This window comes from Eurosta solidaginis, chromosome 5, assembly GCF_040869045.1.
Source record: "Eurosta solidaginis isolate ZX-2024a chromosome 5, ASM4086904v1, whole genome shotgun sequence".
Classification (NCBI taxonomy): Eukaryota; Metazoa; Arthropoda; class Insecta; order Diptera; family Tephritidae; genus Eurosta; species Eurosta solidaginis.
The window spans coordinates 46,263,508-46,284,158 of NC_090323.1; the positions used below are offsets into that span (position 1 = coordinate 46,263,508).

At 35.8% G+C, this 20,651-nt stretch overlaps 1 protein-coding gene across 5 annotated transcripts in view; it reads right to left on the reverse strand.

The window, feature by feature from the left end:
- The window catches only part of Tsp74F (Tetraspanin 74F), a 107,277-nt gene that overhangs the window by 70,376 nt on the left and 16,250 nt on the right, over positions 1 to 20,651 (reverse strand). For 3 of the 5 annotated variants that reach the window (XM_067789452.1, XM_067789453.1, XM_067789454.1), the window contains one exon: positions 16,317 to 16,454. The exons of 1 other annotated variant lie outside the window; for it this stretch is intronic. The gene's annotated coding sequence lies outside the window, so the exon portion shown is untranslated. One more of the 5 variants, XM_067789456.1, reaches the window with a different exon arrangement.

The following is a 20,651-nucleotide window of genomic DNA, read 5'->3' on the forward strand; positions in this document are numbered from 1 at the left end:
AGTAGTATTGCTAAAGTGCTGCTTAGTTGATGGAATGTCGCTAATTTCTTAGCGATGATCAGCAGATTGTCAATATTTCGTTCAACGGACGCGCGAAATTGCCACATCTGCTCAAATTTTCCAAAGATTTTCCATTCTTGATTTAACTTAAGCTGTTATGCCAATATTTTTCAGCCAGCTTTTTTCAAATAGGTAATTTTTCCAAAAGCAAAATAAATTACAGAAAAGATTACAGGGTTAAACAGCCTTAAAAATTCAGCTATGTTGGTTATACACAGAAATACAACAGAGGGTTGTGTCTCCGCTTTTCGCAAGCGATGAGATTCACCACGCGTGACACGTGATTCACCACGTCCAAATATCACAATCCACGGATAGGTACCGGCGTGTTTGTATGGGACTTAGGCTGTTATGCCAAAGTAAATACAAATCTTTACCGATAACTGTGTTATCGATTAATTTATCGAATTCTAACAAAGTAATATTGCATTGTCATCGGAGTTATACATGTGTGCAAAATTTCAGCTCAATCGGACACCGGGAAGTGTATCAAATTTAACTTGCAAGATTCCATTACAGACAACAAAAGTGAAAGTAAATAAAAGCTTATAATAAAAAAGCCATTGTCTCAACTTGAGTTATCAAGGAATGGCCCATATACATCAAATTCTATGATTTCATTACCCGAAACTGTTAATAATCACTGCAAATATTATTACACACAGTGGCAGAAAAAAGATTTTTTTTAATTATCTTCTTTAGAATTTTTACATATCTTCTTCACTAATCATGTTGATTAGCCCGATGGCAGATCTGTATGGCTCTTAATAAGCCTTAGAGCACTTAAAGCTACAACCTTAACCTTGAATCGAAAAATCACGTACAATGACCATAGTAAATTTGCAAGAGCGGTTTTAATGCAGCAATTTTTCCCTCCACGCACGTACAATTTTATGATTAGGTAGATAATGATAGGTAATTACTGCTTAAGTAGACATAATGACGCGCAATAAAGAATAATTGTTTTTTTTTATACTCAGAGTGCTTTGCACACAGAGTATATTAACTTTGATTGGGTAACGGTTGGTTGTACAGGTATAAAGGAATCGAGATAGATATAGACTTTCATACATCAAAATCATCAATATCGAAAAAAAATTTGATTGAGCCATGTCCGTCCGTCCGTCTGTCCGTTAACACGATAACTTGAGTAAATATTGAGATATCTTCACCAAATTTGGTACACCAGCTTATCTGTACCCAGAATAGATTGGTATTGAAAATGAGCGAAATCGGATGATAACCACGCCCACTTTTTATATATAAAACATTTTGGAAAACACAAAAAACCTGATTATTTAATAAATAATACACCTATAATGTTGAAATTGGACGTGTGAGCTGATATTGAGACTCTTGTTCAAAATTTTAGAATTTTTTTAAATGGGCGTGGCACCGCCCACTTGTGATAAAATAAATTTTACAAATATTATTAATCATAAATCAAAAATCGTTAAACCTATCGTAACAAAATTCGGCAGAGATGTTGCTTTACTATAAGGAATGCTTTGACGAAAAATTAACAAAATCGGTTAAGGACCACGCCCACTTTTATATAAAAGATTTTTAAAAGGGTCGTGGACAAATAAAATAAGATATATCTTAGCGAAAAAGAGCTTTGTGTCAATAGAATTTTTCTTTCTAAATTGAGTTATAACATTAAATTGGAAAACACTAAAAATTTTGAAAATGGGTGTGGCACCGCCCCTTTTATGACTAAGCAATTTTCAATGTTTCGGGAGCCATAACTCGAAGAAAAATTAACGGATCGTAATAAAATTTGGTACACATATTTTATTTAGCAGGAAATATTTCTGGAAAAAATGGACGAGATCGGTTAAAGACCACGCTCACTTTTATATAAAACAAATTTAAAAGAGTCGTAGACTAGAATAATAAGCTATGACTTAGCAAAAAATAGTTTTGAATCAATGATATTTTACTTATCAAGTTTTATTGTAAGAGGAAATGGGGAGACATTTTTTAAACGGGCGGTGCCACGTGTTATGTAGAAAAGTAATTTATCTGAATTGAAATGTACAATTGAAGCTCACGCTGAGTATATAATGTTCAGTTACACCCGAACTTAAGACACCTTTACTTGTTTATTTTGACTTCTGATTTTTAACTCTTCTTTGTATTGAAGTTGTTGTAACAAATACAAAATTAAAGTGTTGAGTGTTGTGCCTACCTATTTGGTATACAAACATTTTCTATCAATATCACTAATTTCATTCAACTAACGCTAAAATTCGTCAATTATTAATCAAAACATGTACTTAATTAGATAAATAAAATCAAATTTGGACATTTGAACGAGATGCGTTTTTATTGCATTTGCTATTAGTTGTTTTTTTTTTTTTTCTAGTCTCTGCTATAGCCGCATTGAACTTAAGATAGCAAATTAAGCCCTGTATAGGTCGGACTAGATTGAAACCTTCGACTTAATCGTCAGCTATTACTCTTTGCGGGTTGTCTAATAGAGCTGACAATTATCCGCTTACCAGTAATTTAGTCACAGAGACTCAGACATCACATATCCAGCGATAGCTCCGCTGGAATAGCCGTGTGACACAATTGTCATTACTATACATAAAATTAAAGACCCTAACTTGCCTAGAACAAAACAGCCGATCCATTAGATGATTAGATTAGATTGATATTTATTATTAATATGTTTACATATTTTTTGATTTCACAATAAATTTTAAATATCACAAATTTATTTTCATTTCACAGGCGTGTATGATATATATATATTAAGTAATAAAAAGTAATAAAAAAGTAGTTTAGTCTCGAATAACATCTATGCATAGCCGTTTAAAATTCAGAATATTATTCTCTCCTTTGATATAATCAGGTAACGAGTTAAATATGTTAAGGCCCATATATAATAATGTGTTTTGGGCTGCAGTAGTCCGCTGTAATCCTAGTCGAAAGTCATTCGCATTCCGCACAGCATATTTGTGTGTATCTCTAACATACTGAATGCAACATGTTAAATACTTCGGCGCCATGTTGTGTTTAATTTTAAAAATCATTACTAGTGTATTAAGCATCAGTTTTTGCTCAATATTTAGCCATTTCAATGTTTCAAGCATGTGATTTATTGGGGTGTGTTTGTGGCATTTTATAATGGATCTCATACATTTGTTTTATAATTTCTGTATTCTTCCTATTTGTGATTGGTTACAAGATGTGTACAGAATTGTGGAACAGTACTCAAAATGTGGCTTTATGATTGTATTGTATATTTTTATTGCTGTTAAAGTGTCTAATTTATTTCGTATTCTTCTAAAGAAATACATTTTTTTGCAGCTTTTTTACACAAATAGTCCACGTGATTGTTAAATTTGAGCTCATTGTCTATTATTACACCTAAGTATTTCATATTAGTTACTTGCTCAATACTAGTATTATTTATCACTAAATTTATTTCGCTATTTGTATTCATCACCATTACTTTTGTTTTCTGTTCATCCAATTTGAGCCTATTCATTTTAAGCCATTTCATAATTTCATCTATATCATATTCTAACTTTCGTTTACATTCTTCCACTGTTTCTGCTTCTGTATATACCAATGTATCGTCGGCATACATTACCACTTTGTATTTTGAAATCACTTTTTCTATATCATTTATGTAAATTATAAACAGAATTGCTCCCAGAATCAATCCTTGGGGCACCCCTGTATTCACATATGAAAAACTTGATTTTGTGGATTTTATTTTTGTTTGCTATCTACGATTTGTAAGGTAGTCCTTAAACCAAAGTAGCTCTTTTCCTCTTATTCCATACATATACAGCTTTTTATAAGAACACCTCCGTCTCTCTAATGCTCTTTTAAAATCAAGAAATAGCGCTGCTAATATTGTTTTTCGTGGACGCTTCTTCCACTCACTTACGACGAAGTTTATTGCACTTTCACATGAATGATTCTTACGAAATCCGGACTGGTTTAGAGACAGTATATTATTAGTTTCTAGGTACGTTTGTAGTTGATTTTTCACAACACTTTCCATTATTTTTTCAAATATCTTAAGAATATTTATTGGACGAAACTTTCCAGATTTTTTTGTTTTAGCGCTTTTTTCAACTGGCACTACCAATGAGTCCTTCCATTCATTTGGGAATACTCCGTTCATTAATGAATGATTTATTAACTTTGTTAAGAAAGGCCCAAGCACATTCCAGTTCTCCAAAATTATCTTTGGGCTCACATTATTCCAATCTTTTTTGTTCTTAAGTTGTTTACAAATTGCCTTTAGTTCGCAAATTTGTATTTCTTTAAAATACAAGGTTTCAGGACAATGATCAATATTGTTAAAATATATTTCTTTATCAATTGAATGATCTATTAATGCTATGCTCTCAATGAAATATTTATTGAGCTTATCAGCTATTTCATTGTCATCCCTTATTTCTTCGTTTTTATAAATAATAGAGCCTATTTCGTTTACATCTTTGCTAAGTATTAAATTTTTAAGTATTCTCCACATTTCTTTTTGATTTGTTGCGCTATTGATTTTTAGCTTAAAGTATTTATTTTTTGCCTTTATTATCTCTTGTTTATATGTTTTACATGCACTTTTATAAATTAGCCATGAATTGGTATCGTCCATTACTCTTGCAGCTTGGTATGCTCTAATTTTATTTATTTTTAGCTTCTTTAACGTTGAGTTAAACCATTTGTTGCGACTTGAGCTATTTCTAATCGTTCTACTTCTCGTATTAGCTACCACCAATTCTTGTATGCACTTTTCTAGAATAACAGTGTTTTCATTTACATCATATGCGTTACTATGTTTTAGGTGGCCCTTTTTTCTTGGTTCAAGTCTTAAAATGGCATATGTCTGCCCCAGATTTACATAGTGGCATTATTTAATCAATCATTTAAATAAAAGCTGTTTATCAGCTCAGTACGAGTTTAAACTCGAGGTTAAGTTGACTGCCAATTTGTTCAATAACATAAAATTTTGGTGCTCATTGCGGTTGAAGACCCACTTGCAGAACTGTAAATTAACTTTTTAACTCAGAGTTAACCTGACATGGAGGGGTTAAACTCATACATTTTACGCATATTATTTAAATTAACTCTGAGCTAAAAAAAATAACTTGCCATCCTGCAAGTGACACTTAAACTCTAGTCAACTTTAACTCGAGTTTAAACTCGCACTGAAAAACTGGATCTTAAAACAAAAGTGGAAATAAGAGAAAGGAGCAGGTAAGGGGAGAGTAGGAGCGGGTATGTTGGTATTCAAGTAAACAAAGAAATTAAATAAAAAAAATAAATATAAGGCGCGATAACCTCCGAAGAGATCTAAGGCCGAGCTTCTCTTCCAATTTGCGTCGTGCTTCTCTTGATTTTCCCTACAAATTGGCCGGACGGGATCTACATGTTTTATGCCGACTCCGAACGGCATCTGCAATGCAGATGAGTTTTCACTGAGAGCTTTTCATGGCAGAAATACACCCGGAGCGCTTGCCAAACACTGCCGAAGGGCGACCACTCTTAGAAAACTTTTCTTCTAATTGAAAAACCTTATTTCTAAAATTTTGATGTTGTTTTGCCCGGGGTGTGAACTCAGGGCATACGGTGTGGTAGGCGGAGCACGCTACCATCACACCACGGTGGCCGCAAAAAAATTGCTTTCAAAAAATAAAAATATCTGATAATAGATTTCTGCGACAGCAACGCGCCGAGTAATAGCTAGTATAATATTATTCAAGAGAATGCAACACAGAAGGAATCACTTTTTGAAGTGCCTACAATATCGATTTGATGGCAAGAAGATTAATCGTCGAAAACGTTGTTATCAATATCAAATCGATAATTTTTCAATAACACAGCGAGCACGTTTGGACAAAAATCGTTGAAAAACGACTACAAACCAAAAACAGACTGAGCGAATTCCGATAAAAACCGATGAAAAAATGACAACAAGTCGGTAACAAATCAATAATACGCCAATTATGAATCGGTAACACTTCAAATATAAATCCATCAAAATCCACATGTTTTCGATAACAAATCATTCTTGAAAATAAAGCGAAGAATTTTCAATAAGTCATCGATAAAGTTTGTTTTCAATAACAAATTTTCAAAAATTCGATAACAAATCGATAATTTCTCATCGATAATACGTCGATAACATGCCGATAACCTATGATAGAGGAATAAAAAACTGGAAACTTTGTCGAAACACAAGCCGTTAACACCTCCATAACAAATCGATAAAGAGCTGATCAGTTTCGGTTTAGGCTTTAGTTTCTCATCCTTCCTTTCATTTACACTTACAGCCTAATAAATCTGTCTTGGCCTTACTCTCTCTCCCCACAAGAGTTCTCGATATCTCCCGATCAACGTTTCTAAAATTGTAAATACACTTTTTTGAATAGGTCTCAGGTCCACTCGTCAAAAAAAAGTATCATATAAGTTTATCTTAGCAAAAGTCGGAACACTGTCGGGTTATATAAAGGTACACCTTCTATTGTCTTTTTCCTCTCCTAATCCAGACAGTAAATTACCCATGTAATCATAAATAAGATATTTTCAAATACATCGATCCCTGGTCCACTTCTCTGGGTAAACATCTCAGGAGCACTACGGACTTTTATGATGTTACCTCTTTGGCTTTCTTTCCTTATGGTAGCAAAATAAACTTCCGACTTCCCAAGTTTTTACTAGAAAACCTAAACTTTATATCAAAAACTGAAAAAATTCAGCAAAGTAAATAGACTTACATGTCACGTTATCCCGCATCAACTAAAAAAAAGTAGTTGAGTGCTATATAGCATGAACACAATCAGCTGTTGCCACCATGTTTTCTCCTTCTCTAATATCCCTTTCTACATATATTACAAAAGTATTTCAATAACTCCTGTTCCATTCATATTAAAACATGTCATATTCGTTCTAACGAATGATTTTATCTTTACCCTGAATTTATAATTGGATTTCGCCTCCCCTATGCGGTTTCAGAACTAAGTGAGCTGCTGATCTGTTATAACGGACTTGAATCACTAAACCTTTCAAAACATTGCCTAAAGTCGTCCACTTTATTACACGTTTTTTTTACCTTTTCGGCGGCCCTCTCATTTTGGAATGACCCACGATGCGCTTCCATCTATAGCACACTTGGTGTGCTGTTATCACATATCTCTTGATGCAACCCTGAGCACCAGAACGCTAGCGTTCCCATAAATTTTAATAAAAATTATTCACTTTTCCCTCGCACGAATCAAAGCCACAAATAAATGTTTGCTTTAGTTTATTGAAATTGGAATATTCTACACAAAATAAAACACTATTGTGTTTTCTGAAAAAATATTTGAATCTGAAATATATTTCGCTTTTTCTGAAAAACTTTTCCCATCTTCTCGAATACATTTATACATTTGCGGCTTTTTGAAATATATTTGAGGTTTTCTGGAATAGGTTTGGCATAGTTGGCATTTTTTAAATACCTTTCACCTTTTCTGAAATAATATTAAGATTTTCTGAAAAACAATTGAAACATCTGAAATACTGGGTTTTTCTGAAATACATTTGCACTTATCTGATATCCATTTGAGCTTGTCTGAAATACAGTTGGAAAAGGAATAGAATTAAATCGAGCCTTTTATCGATTTCAGAAAATCTTATTAGGTGTTAATGAATTTTTGGTTCTCTTTTCATTCAAATGTAATTCGATAGCTAAATTAATCAAATTAGTTATTTAATAAAGAAAATGGCTTAACTTTTTAATTGCTTATTTGACCTTTTCTGTATATTTTCAAATTTTTTTCGTTTTTTGTAAACAAACATAGTATGTTATTTCAATCAATCACTTAGCATGAAATTTTACTGCATTTGTTTTCTGTCAATCATTACTTGTGCTACGCTAATTTTGTTTAACCGTAGAACGCATAACCAAAAAATACCACGCAAATGCATAACGGGGATACCCGTGTGTCCACTTACAAGTCTGTACCGTTACAAATGCACAGTAACAAAATTCATAAGTAAAAATTATTACAGATTGCGTGCTGATCAGGGAGTTACTTGCACTGAAAGCAAAAGACTGGTAAAATCAACCGAAATATGGGTAAATTCAACCAAAATTTCTGTTAATTTTAATCTATCGCAACAAGATGTTGAATCATCTGCGCACAATAACGTTGATTCGTAATTGACCATTTGAGTAGTAAAATGAACAAAAAAAGTTTTTGCGACAGCTTTGTACGAAAGTACCTACGTTGCCGCATTTGCAAGGCAGATGAGTTTTCACTGAGATCTTTTCATGGTAGAAATACACTCGGAGTGCTTGCCGAACAGTGCCGAGGGGCGACACCACTTACAAAATTTTCTTCGAATTGAAAAACCTTATTTTTTAAATTTTTATGTTGCTTTGCCCGGGGTGTGAACCCAGGGTCTTCGGTGTGGTAGGCGGAGCACGCTACCATCACACAACGGCGGCCGCCATATACATAGGTAAATATGTGCATACATATAGTACCCAGTAGAGATATACGCCGCCGCCGATTTTCGTCGTTTTTTAAACGCCGCCGCCGAATGTCAAAAATATCGGCGCGGCGGCGGCGTCCGGCGCGGTATTATATTTTCTACTCATTTAATACCTTCTATGCCATTTATTGTTCATGTCGAAAATTGCACGGATATGGTCGAAAGGGGTATCAACGGATGCGCTTCACTGCCAGTTATAAGAATCCAATGGCGTAATGTAACTCTTTCTACCCGTTCAAAAGTAATTAAAAAAAAACAGGCACTTTCAATGCCAGCTTAACACGTATTTTGCATCACCAAGTTCACCAAGTTATTAAAACAAAAATCTGAAAGCAAAATTATATAAAAAATTTAAATGCTCACTTTGCATAATTTTTAAAAAAAATTAAGGAACAATGAATTCAAATAAAATGACCCAAGTCGAACATGTTTTCAAATTGTCCTTATGTTGTTAAAAAAGCAAGTTACCCGAAAAAATGCTGATTTTTTCAAAAATTCTATAATCCGATTGGCATAAATAATAAGCGAAATTAGTTATGAAAAATCCTCTAGTAAGTATGTCCCAGGGGTTTAAACTCTCCTTAGAAATGATTCTCACGTCATACTTAAGTTGAAGATGTAGGATTATGCTATTTTCACCCATGAGTTACGCAATAATATCTACTTGGACTGTTTCTGATTTCGAGGGCGGCATCCTTGGCCCAATAGTTACTCCCTAACGTTTCAAGGTGTTTCTCTGGTACTTCGCGGCAGTATAGCGCGACAAAAAAAAAATCCGTTAGAAAGTCTTCGGAGCTATACATAGAGCTTCTAGTGACGGTCACCAAGTTCGAAAAGTCGCAGTCCTATAACTTCTGTGCTGGCATGTTGTATGAGGGTCAGGAGGTGTGGTAGCGACTGGTGGTGGACAGGATTGCTACTGTTCGCACTTCGGGAATTATAGCTCTTAAAACAGTCGAAAAAACTAAATACCCCCTTTAACAATAGGCCAGCGTTGTGTATTAAAACACCATTAATAGCAACCGTAAGTCGCCTTTGTGCGTGATCAGCAAGGGGTCACAAATAATTTAAAGAAATCGTGTCGATAACGAGTATTAGAAGTTAGACCAGAACATCTCCTTCGGTGAAACTACGCTATGTACGAGACATACAGACAAAAGTGTGACAATTTTAAGTACTTCAGTTTTCTTCGGCAGAGGAAGTAGTACCTGCCCCTTAGACCGGGGCTAGGTTCGAGCCTTCCTGGAGTAAGTAAATGAAGGACTGTCCCTCCGCAAGGAGCTGCTCCTTAAATTTTTTGAACGATCCGCGAGGCTGTGAGGCAAAAACCCCGGATCTTTCCGAAATCGCCAATACGTTGATTCCCTTAAATACATACAAACAAAACCTTTCCTAAATATTATTTTTTTGAATATAAACAAGTAAGAACGGGACTGTCTTCGGCTGTGCCGAAGACTTCACACCTTTCATGAATGGGGCTGAACAATAATCTTATCCCGCTCGTAATCTCCGAATAATCGGATATAAGATAAGAAATATATAGTGAACAGATCTACATACCTTAACGATTTTTAAGATAAATATAAAATAAAAAATAGGTAGGTACTTTGCGTGAGGATCCAAAGTTTCAGGTTTTTTGTGGTCTGCGTGTAAAAACTATGACTACGAATCACGTATTTCAAAAATATATGACGTAAGCGTAACTATTTGATGAAATTTGATGAATTTTGAAGCTTCTAGCCGTAAAAAGGGGGCAAAAATTAGAGTTTATATGGGGTATATAATATATATACCACCGATCTCTATGATTTTTTCAGACAACAATATATGCTATATACGTAAGCATTTTGCTTTGAAGCTTGCAGCTGCTATAACGGGGCAGAAATTGAGCAAAGTTTCTTATCTGAACAATCGGTTGTATGAGATATATACTATATATACCACCGATCTCAATGATTTTTTCAGACAAAAATATATGCTATACACGTAAGCATTTGGTGAAATTTGAACATATCTAAACGATTTTTAAGATAAATATAAAATAAAAAATAGGTAGGTAATCTGTGTGAGGATGCAAAGCTTCACGTTTTTTGTGGTCTGCATGTAAAAACTATGAGTACGAATCACGTCTTTCAAAAATATATGACGTAAACGTAACTATTTGATGAAATTTGATGAATTTTGAAGCTTCTAGCCGTAAAAAGGGGGCAAAAATTAGAGTTTATATTGGGTATATAATATATATACCACCGATCTCTATGATTTTTTCAGACAACAATATATGCTATATACGTAAGCATTCGTTGAAATTTGAAGCCTCTAGCTCTTAGAATAGGGCAGTAATTACGAAAAGTTCCTTATCTGAACAATCGGTTGTGGGGGATATATACTATATATACGACCGATCTCATCAATTTGTTCAGGCAACAATACGTGCAATATACGAAAGTATATGGTGAAGTTTGAAGCTTCAATCTGTTAAATTGGGTAAGATATTACAAAAATCCTCTTTTTATGAAAAATCGGTTGTATGGAGGATATATGCTATAGTGGTCCGATCCGGTCGGTTCCGACAAATGTCTAATCGGACACCCAAATACACCCGCTCACCAAATTTTATCAAGATATCTCAAAAATGAGGGACTAGTTTGCATACAAACAGACAGACGGACAGACGGACATGGCTAAATCAACTCAGCTCTTCAACCTGATTATTTCGGTATACTTAATGGTGGGTCTATCTATTTTCCTTTAAGGACTTACAATTTTCGGTTTCGTGACGAAATTAATATACCATTTCATTTTCATGGAAGGTATAAAAAGCTTTTTAAAGCAAGAACACCGGCGTACACCGGCGCGCCGCCCACGCCGCCGCCGCCGATATAGTAATGGGCGTAAACCTCTAGTACCCAGCATACATAATTACAAAGTAGAGAGCGAAGTGAATGTAAAATTCTCTTTTAAATTTGCTCATGTATTGACTGTTAATCGCTGTTGAAATGACCAGTGAGATCAGTTGTGTTAACAAAAAAATCAATTAGATTGATTAGGAATCTGTCAATTTTACAGAATTTTGTTAACTTAAGAGCGACAATTTCTCTTCTGTTGAAATGACTAAACTAATTTGTTCGCTTGACAAAGAGCTCGGTGGAATTAACCATAATTCGATCAATTTCACCGAATCTCCGTTAAGTCAAGAACAGCAGAACCGATTTGTTGATTTTACTAGCATCATTTCTTTCAGTGTATTTACTGCGACAAGCTCGAGAAAACCGGTAACTGGATACTGCTACCTATGTTATACTGAAACCCTCAAACGAAGAAGAAAAACGCGAAAAGCATGCAGCATCTGCAAAAAACCAATGTGCCTGGTACACTCGGTCACAAATTGCATCTGCACCGTTTGCGAGCAGAAAAATTAGTATATGTCTACAACATACAATATTTTTGTTTAAAGATTCATGTTGTCTAATAATTTTTCCAATCCGCAATAAAAATTTCCTATTAAAACAAATAAATTGTTAAATATTTGAAATGTACACCGGTACCCGGTTATGCGTTCGCGTAGGTGTCGACTTTAGGAACTTATATCTGGGGAAATCATCAACTGAAACCTGCAAGCATTAACTTAAGCGGGAGTCATTGGTGCCGTATGTCGTATCGCTGTATCCGTATCCCTAACGTAATCAGCTGTTTATCGTTACGACGGTAAACCAAAACCCAATTGGTTGGCTACGATACGGTTACGACCTTAGCGGCACCAATAATCGATTGCATTGATTCTCATAAGGTTGATCGAATCAGCTGTTAAAAGGTTACCGATACGGTTACCGATAAAGCACCAATGTCTCCAGCTTTAAACGCTACAGAAATACTATAGTTTCCTAGATTAGAAGTTTCAACACTCTAGTGGCAGTGGGAGACTAAATTAGTTTAAAGTCGCAACTGGACACACGGGTACCAGGTTATGCGTTCTAGGGTTAACGCATTAAAGTTCGAGTTCAATGACATTAGGCGATGTAGGCGTCATTAGCATTTGATTTCGAACTAACTCCAAGTATGGATTAGCTGACGCGTGGTTACGTTAGATGTTTTGAAGTTTGTAAAATACATGAAGTTTTACTATTAATGGTTATATTTTGAAATCCGAAATTCTTAAAAAAAAATTTTAAGTAGAGTCAACTAGCTTCTCTAGTGAAGTTTCTCAGTCAATCTAGTGACAAGAACATGCAAACTAATCTGTGAATTTTTATGATGTATAGCTAAATGATATGGGCACTAAGGCGGATCACGAAAAAAACTTTCTCATAATGTATGAAGGTTTTTTCAAACACACATCGAGCAATAGCCGGCTTTTTGTCGGTTCCTTCGTGAAACTTTCATTGAAATTTTTGCGGTTTGCAGTTTTGTACTAACTCTCTGCGGCATTTTTCATGACTCTTCCTGAGAGTTTCGCTTTAGAAGAATTTCACTCTAAGAGTATGGGTATGATACCCAAATCGGGAGTTGGTCCATAAGACTGTTGTATGGAAGATCAGCAACAAAGTAAAGTTAATATCACGAAAAAAGACGGATATTTCCTTATTTTAACTGAAAACAAAGCAACACATCAACAGAGAACGAAAAATTACCCTGAAGTGGGAACATTGCTGATACCAGGTTATTTGCAAACAAAATTTGACTAGGGATAACACAAGATCGTTACAAAATGCATCAATTATCCAAATAAAAAATAAATGTAAGGCGCGATAACAAAGAGATTTAATGCCGATCTACTCTTCCAATTTGCGTCTCGCTCGTCTCTTATTTTTCCCACAATTTGGCAGGATGGGACCTACTTGTTTTATGATGCTGCTTTGCCCGGGGCGTGAACACACGATCTTCGGTGTGGTAGGCGGAGCACGCTAAAATCACACCACGGCGGCCGCCACCCCAACGAAAAATCAACAAAACAAAATGAATGACACATCTCCATATAATAAGGTCTGTTCAAAAAGCTCAAGATATCTTCCAAAGTATGTTTAGGAGATACTACGAAGCAGGAATCTCGTTAAAAAGAAGAAATAGAAACAAAACCGGACTACATTTGTCCCAGACCAGTTTTCTATATAAATTTTAAAATCCTCCTTCTAAGATAAAGATTAAAATTCTGAGAAACTCACTGAGAGGTTCAGTTTTTACGGACGTATCTAAAGCAGCTTGTATAGTGAGAGCGGTAGTATATGCAACACTCTCCACCACGTCCATAGCAAAGCTTCATCTAGACTCAGTTAGTATGTTTCAATCTCATATTATCCGCATTAGATAGACATGTAAAGCACTGCTAGATACAAAGAGGGCAGATAATGGCTTAGACATCTTCTTAGATAGCCATGCAGGTTTTTTGGTTGCCGGGTCTGCGACAAAGCATGAAGTTTTGCTGGCCAGTGTAGGGAGTAGACTATGAATCTGCCAATTCGATAGAGCATTTCTATAATTCGTGTGCAGGGACACTGTAACATGCAGCGATAAGAGAAGGTAGAAAAACTAGCATGGCGTTGGTTGGCTCTTAACGCAGGAGTGAAGGAGTTGTTGCTCCCCTGGGATTTATCAAGAGTCTCTTTTCTTAACACTGGATTAACGAAGCTTACGCAATATAGACGCATTTGCAGTTCTGAAGATTTTAGGGGCATGTGGCCATCATAGACAAAAATACGATCTTCAATAATTCTTAATATGAAAGGAAGGATCTTGTGGGAGCGAAGGAAACAGTGCAGTACATACCTTGCAGTGTACTGTCGAAGTGGAATGAAGTTTCGAGGAAAACCCTTTTTGGAGAGACTTCCAGAACGCAGGGTGGTATGCCTGGTGAGATTTCTTTGTATCTAAGCCGCCATGAATGGGACGAGAGCTTTAAACATGTTTCAATATATTATTGGTTAATCACGACTTATTTCATCAAAGTGTCGAAATAACGTTAATTGGATTTGGAAGGCAAAGAACACTATTGCCAATAAATGTTACTTTGGACAAGGTAGGCCACTGAAAAGTAAAGTCCTCTCTCGGCAAACGAAAATCATACTCTACAAGTCACTTATCGTACCCGTCCTGCTATATGGTGCAGAAACTTGGACCATGACAACATCAGATGAAGCGGCTCTGCGAGTGTTCGAGAGAAAGTTCTGCGAAAGATTTATGGACCTCTACGCATTGGCGAATACCGAAGATGATTTAACAATAAGCTGTTAGAGCTCTACGCAGACATCAACATAGTCCAGCGAATTAAAACGCAGCGTCTGCGCTGGCTAGGCCATGTTATGCGAATGAAAGATGACGCTCCGGCCAAGAAAGTGTTTCTATCGAAACCTGCCCATGGGAGCAGATGTAGTTGGCGGCCCCCACTCCGCTGGAAGGACCAGGTGGAAAACGATTTAAACTCCCTTGGTGTGACCAATTGGCAGCGGTTGGAAGAGATAAGAAGCGACTGGCGCTCCTTGTTGGACGGCCATAACCGTTTAAACGGTTAAGCGCCAATTAAGTAAGTAAGTAAGTATTTGGAAGGCACTCTTCACACCACAGCATTGTTCTTCAAGCTGTGTAGCTATAAAAGATGTTAAATCCCCCCAGATTAACGTGTGAGAGAATTATTACACATACACACAGAATGATATCAATCGCGACTAAAACAGTTGGTCTTGCAATGAACGAGTACAAGACAAAGTATCTAATGCTAGGCAGGAAGATCATTACTTTTTGCCAATAAGTACTCTTGGGACTAAGTAGGAAACTTACACGTAAAGTCATCTCTCGAACCTGGCTGAAATTACTTGACACAGGTTTGATCACGGGTCCTAATTGAATGCGTATACAATACATTATACCACGACGGCCACAGTGATAAGAGCCGTTGAATTTTACTAGCTAAGTCATGTGATGTCAGAAGACTTCCGAACTTTTTGAACATAAGAAGGTTGAGATCAGCCTTCAGTTAGAAAAATCTAGCGACGCAGCACTTCTTTTAGCTTACTACCCCGATCAGCTCTCGCAGGGTCGAATATACTTAAGAAGGGTGTAGGAATTGAGTGCTTTGATGGATTTGTGTGGTATCCAAGCGTTAAAAAAGACGCTATACGAATACGGGAAACAGTGTATGTAGGTATGTATATTATGTTTACGTCACTTCATATCAACTCCTCTTACATTTTCCACATCTCTCCTTTCACTTTCTATGACATTTACTTCACCTACCACATAACCTCCAATATAAGACACATAACCTCAAAATAACATTAATAAAAGCAAATGCAATATAAACAAACTGATTTTAAAATGAAATTCTATAATACCAGGCCCAACAAATCAATATTAACTCAAAAAAAAAACCGCATTTCTATCTTGTTTATCGAGACTCACTTGCCTTCTCCAAAAATAAAACTAAAAAAACATATTCAAGTTCACTCACTGAATTATAATTTTCTATATGGAAAATTTTGTTATTGGCATATTACATTGCTAACAACAATACTAAATGATTAATTCAACAATTTTTTTTATAAATTACTTAAAACATTAAACACCATTAAAGACTCACCAATGGCTTTGGGCTCGTTGAATTGCAATTTTTTATTTAACAAAATAAAAAAATAATTTTAAGTGATTTTTGCGGAATTAAACATTAAAATTTAACATAACAACAAAAATAAAAAAATATGCACTTCAAATATGACGAAATGCGGCAAAGGGAATTGTTTGAATTGTTTGTTACTCACCTTGTAGTCGTTGAGCACAAATGAAGTTTTCGTTAGGCGACCAATTTTGGCGGTTTTTCTACAACAACAACGCTAATGATGGGTTAAAGCAAATGCGCTGTGAAGTATGTTGCTAAACAACAACAATTGGTGAGGGTGCTTGATGTGAATCGAGAAAAAGAGAAACAGAAAGAAAATAATTAGATAAGCAGGGTTACATTGGTGATATTTTTTGTTTTTTGTTTTTTTTTTTTTTGAATAATGATGGGATGCGCAATAGCTTGCTCTATTGGCCAAAACTTGAACCCTAACATTTAATGGGGCTTCTTGACGTCTTTTTTTTTCAAATAACAGCCTATGTCAAAAGCCTACCTAAGTGGAACAGCGACAAAACTCCCATCATGTCATTTGTAAAGGGCCCATTACTGATACTTAGCATAGACTTGACTTGACTTGGCATAAACTTGGCAACTTAGCCACGATTATACTCCACTTAGCGCATACAATCTGGCATCATAATCAATAAATGTCAATTTGTATGACAAAATGTCAAAATGAAATGGAAACAAACAAATGGCATCTCAAAATGTAAAAGTCACTTAGAACTTACATAGAAAATCAAAATTCAACAGACTTCTAAGTCAAGTTAAGTGTTGCTAAGTTTTGAGTAATCAGTAACATGCTATGTTCATTTAACAGAACTGTAAGTGACAGTTCTCAAGTCAAGTCAAGTCTCTGCTAAGTATCAGTAATGGGCCCTTAAGCCATAGCACAAAAGCAGTTGACTTAAAGCTGGAGACATTGGTGCTTTATCGGTAAACGTATCGGTAATCTTTTAACAGCTGATTCGATCAACCTTATGAGAATCAATGCAATCGATTATTGGTGCCGCTAAGGTCGTAACCGTATCGTAGCCAACCAATTGGGTTTTGGTTTACCGCGGTAAGGATAAACAGCTGATTACGTTAGGGATACGACTACAGCGATACGACATACGGCACCAATGACTCCAGCTTAAAAAAAATGTACGCTCTCGTTTGTACGGTTTAGTAAACCTAGGAAGGAAGCACATTGTTCTCAGGTACCGGCTACAATTTCCAACAGCTGCTTTAAAATTACTTTGCTTACTTGCTTGAACTCGTTCTGCGCTCTTTCAACTACAAGTAAAATAGACGGTCACAAGTTGAGTTTCATTTCTATCTTAGGCCGACTAACAAACTTGATGATTATTATTCGAAAAATCAGTAATTGTTGCGACGCTGTAAATTACAACTAAATTTACATACATCGATGATTTCGATGAGTCACTTTCAGGGAAACAGAAGGGTGACGTAAGCACCGCATGAAATTCAATATTACAAGTAGCAACAGGTATCTTGAGATTGTATTAGGTTTCGTTTTTGTATGTTGCTGACTGTCCGAAAACGTCTAGCTCATTCACTTAAGAAGGTTCTATTGGGAAAAGACAAGTTTTAATGACCTCCGTTTAGAAACATATATCCCCGGTCTGGAGATATGATGGCACGAGTTTCCTAACTTTGGCTTTCCCGACAGACAGCAGTGGTCTGCATTCCATAGCACAATTGTGCTCTCCTTGCGTTTGCGAAAGGGCAATAACTTTCAATTTTTGAAGACCCATGCTTTACAGTGTTCGAAAGGAAAAGGCTGAGTAGAAAGAAGTACTTCATCACGTTGAATGATACGGACTACTAGGTGATCTTTCAACTTGATCTGATCATGCTATTCTACCAGTTTTTTCTATATATTTTAATGTCCACTAGTTTTGTTTATTTGAAGGGTCAGTCTAATAAATTTGATCACGCTTTCATGCTACAGCTGCCGGATCAAAATGTTTACTCTTCCACGAGAATAAAACGAGTCGTAACATTTGGAATGGCCTTGTGGACCTTCGCTATGTAATGGCATAACGGGTTTCTCTTCTAACGACAACTGACTCCAATAAGAGGTCTCCCTTATCCAATCCTGCCACAATCGGGGGTCGATAAAAATAACTGCACGGCCTAGAAGGCAGTTTAGAAAAATTGCAGGTGCTGGCTGTCCTCAAGTTTGATTTCGAATCGCCGGTGGATATCCCTTCACAGCAGTAAGTGGAATATGTGTTACCAATATATTTAATTGCCATGCAATGTGCGGCCTCTTCTGCTCTGCGGCTGCAGATTCGCCTTCGTGGGACTATTGCGCTCCAACTATATTTTTCGATCATTGTCAAATCAAATTTTTATATACTCTGACAGCTAGGCTGCACTAAAGCACTTAGATCGGTCACATGTAAGTCCAGGACAGTGCTCTTAACGAGCAAACTCTGAGCAAACTTCCCTCAGTCTTCTATGGGTGATTGGACACTCGGATATACCGGGCAATGTGATGGCACATTCGTTCCACTTTCCTCGTCCTGGAAGAGATTGAAAATGCCGCTTGCTACCTGTAAGCTCACGTTGAAAGGGATTTTCTTTAGGGAAGCGGGTGTGAGACGGAGCAATCTTGAATCCTGCTACCACACTGAGCTCGTGTGGCCTGAATAGGACGCGAGACGCAAAAGAAGTCTCCTTCTTCTTGGAAGGGGTGAAATACCTCTGGTGGTAGGACTTATAACCGGCCATATAGCAATCGGGAGGCATGCACCATGACTGGATGCTCCCTATAATGACTACTGCAGGGGCTGCAAAGACGAAGAGGAGATAGAAACAGTCAATCACTTTCTGTGCAATTGTGCTGCGCTTTGGCACAAGAGGAAGAAATCTCTCGGATCTCCCTTCTTTGACGATCTTTGTGGCTAAGATGGAACCTAAGAAATTCCTGACGTTTGCTGAATCGACTAGTTTGTTTGAGTAGGAGAGAGATCCACGTGGTATCACAAAGGGACGTTTTTGGGCATAAGTGCCCAGGTGCTCGCAGTGGCCATTTTAACCTAACCTAAGTGGAATACGTCCAAGGATTTTTCTAGTAATTGCTAAGAGAGTAGTGGTATTTTATAGCACAAATTCTAGTTTTTGATTGGATTTTTCAATTTTGTTCATCAAGCAAATTTCTGGCAACTCCATGCACATAATCAGCTTATGCGAGCATTGTCTAATATTTTTTAAATCCGATTGGATTCACCATGAAAAACATTATTCCAATAAAATAAAAAATCAATAAAAAAAATTGGTATTATTTACAACTTTATTATTTCATAAAATATTGTCTGTTTACAAAAAACGGCATAGAGTGGGAGCTAGCTGCTACTTTTAGTGGCAATTAAGCTGAAATGTTTCACGCATTAGCAGTGGGTTCTATGGTAGTGATTATCACCCATAGTGATCGATTTTAGCCGTGCATGCTCTGCTAGCGCTGATGTTCCAGCTCGCTGATGATAAAATGAAGTCACCAAATTTAAACAAAATTCAATGTTTGATACTGGGATTTGACCAAAAAGTAACAACTGGCTCCCAAGTTAATAACACAAAATCAATACATTAAAATAATCATCGTCTATCGGGTTTCATATGTCTAACGGCACATCTCGCACAATGAATGGTGGCCATTATAATACATAACATAATAAAACAGAAATACAAAATATATTGTAGCATCGTCATATTGTTGTAGATTTTGTTTATAAATTTTTACAAAAAAAAAAATAAAAACAACTACAAATAAAAATCTCTGCAAATAGCAACAGCGCGTTAGACAAAAGTATCGATTCAAAAATAAATCAATATAAAATAACAAAAAAATAAACTTTGCTGCATAAATTCCTCTCCGCGCCACTTGCAATATTTCTTGTTTTATTATTGATTATGCATTTTTTATTACTTTTTTTTTTTTGTTAATATTATATTTATTGTAAAAACTTTTTTTGTGGCTTGTTTATCGTTTTGTGGATTGTCTGGCCTTTGATGCCGTTTCTTTGTGTAATTCCGTTCTTTCTTGTTCTCAATGTTTTACAATCCAGTTTTGAAAAGTTGATTTACATTTTATTTTATTTTTTTTTTTTTTTTTTTGTACTTCACTGCGCTTAATTTATACCAGTTTATTTTTGTTATTCATTTTTGTTGTTGTTTATATACCAATAAACAGCTTTGACTGCCAGGAGGCTCGTGTAACGGTTTCAATAGAAAACATGTTTTAGAAGGGGAGATATTCAACTTTTTTATTTGTGTCAAATAAATAATTTTAATTCCTGTATTTTTTTTTTGCAATTGATTTAATTTTAGCTTTTAAGTCTTATTTGCTGAAGTTTATTTCGCAATTTTTTATTATTTTATTTGTGTTTATTAATTTGATCGTAATATGTCACCACGCTTTAGGCTTTGTTATCAGTCTTGCACATTTTTTTGTTTTTTGGCTTCATTT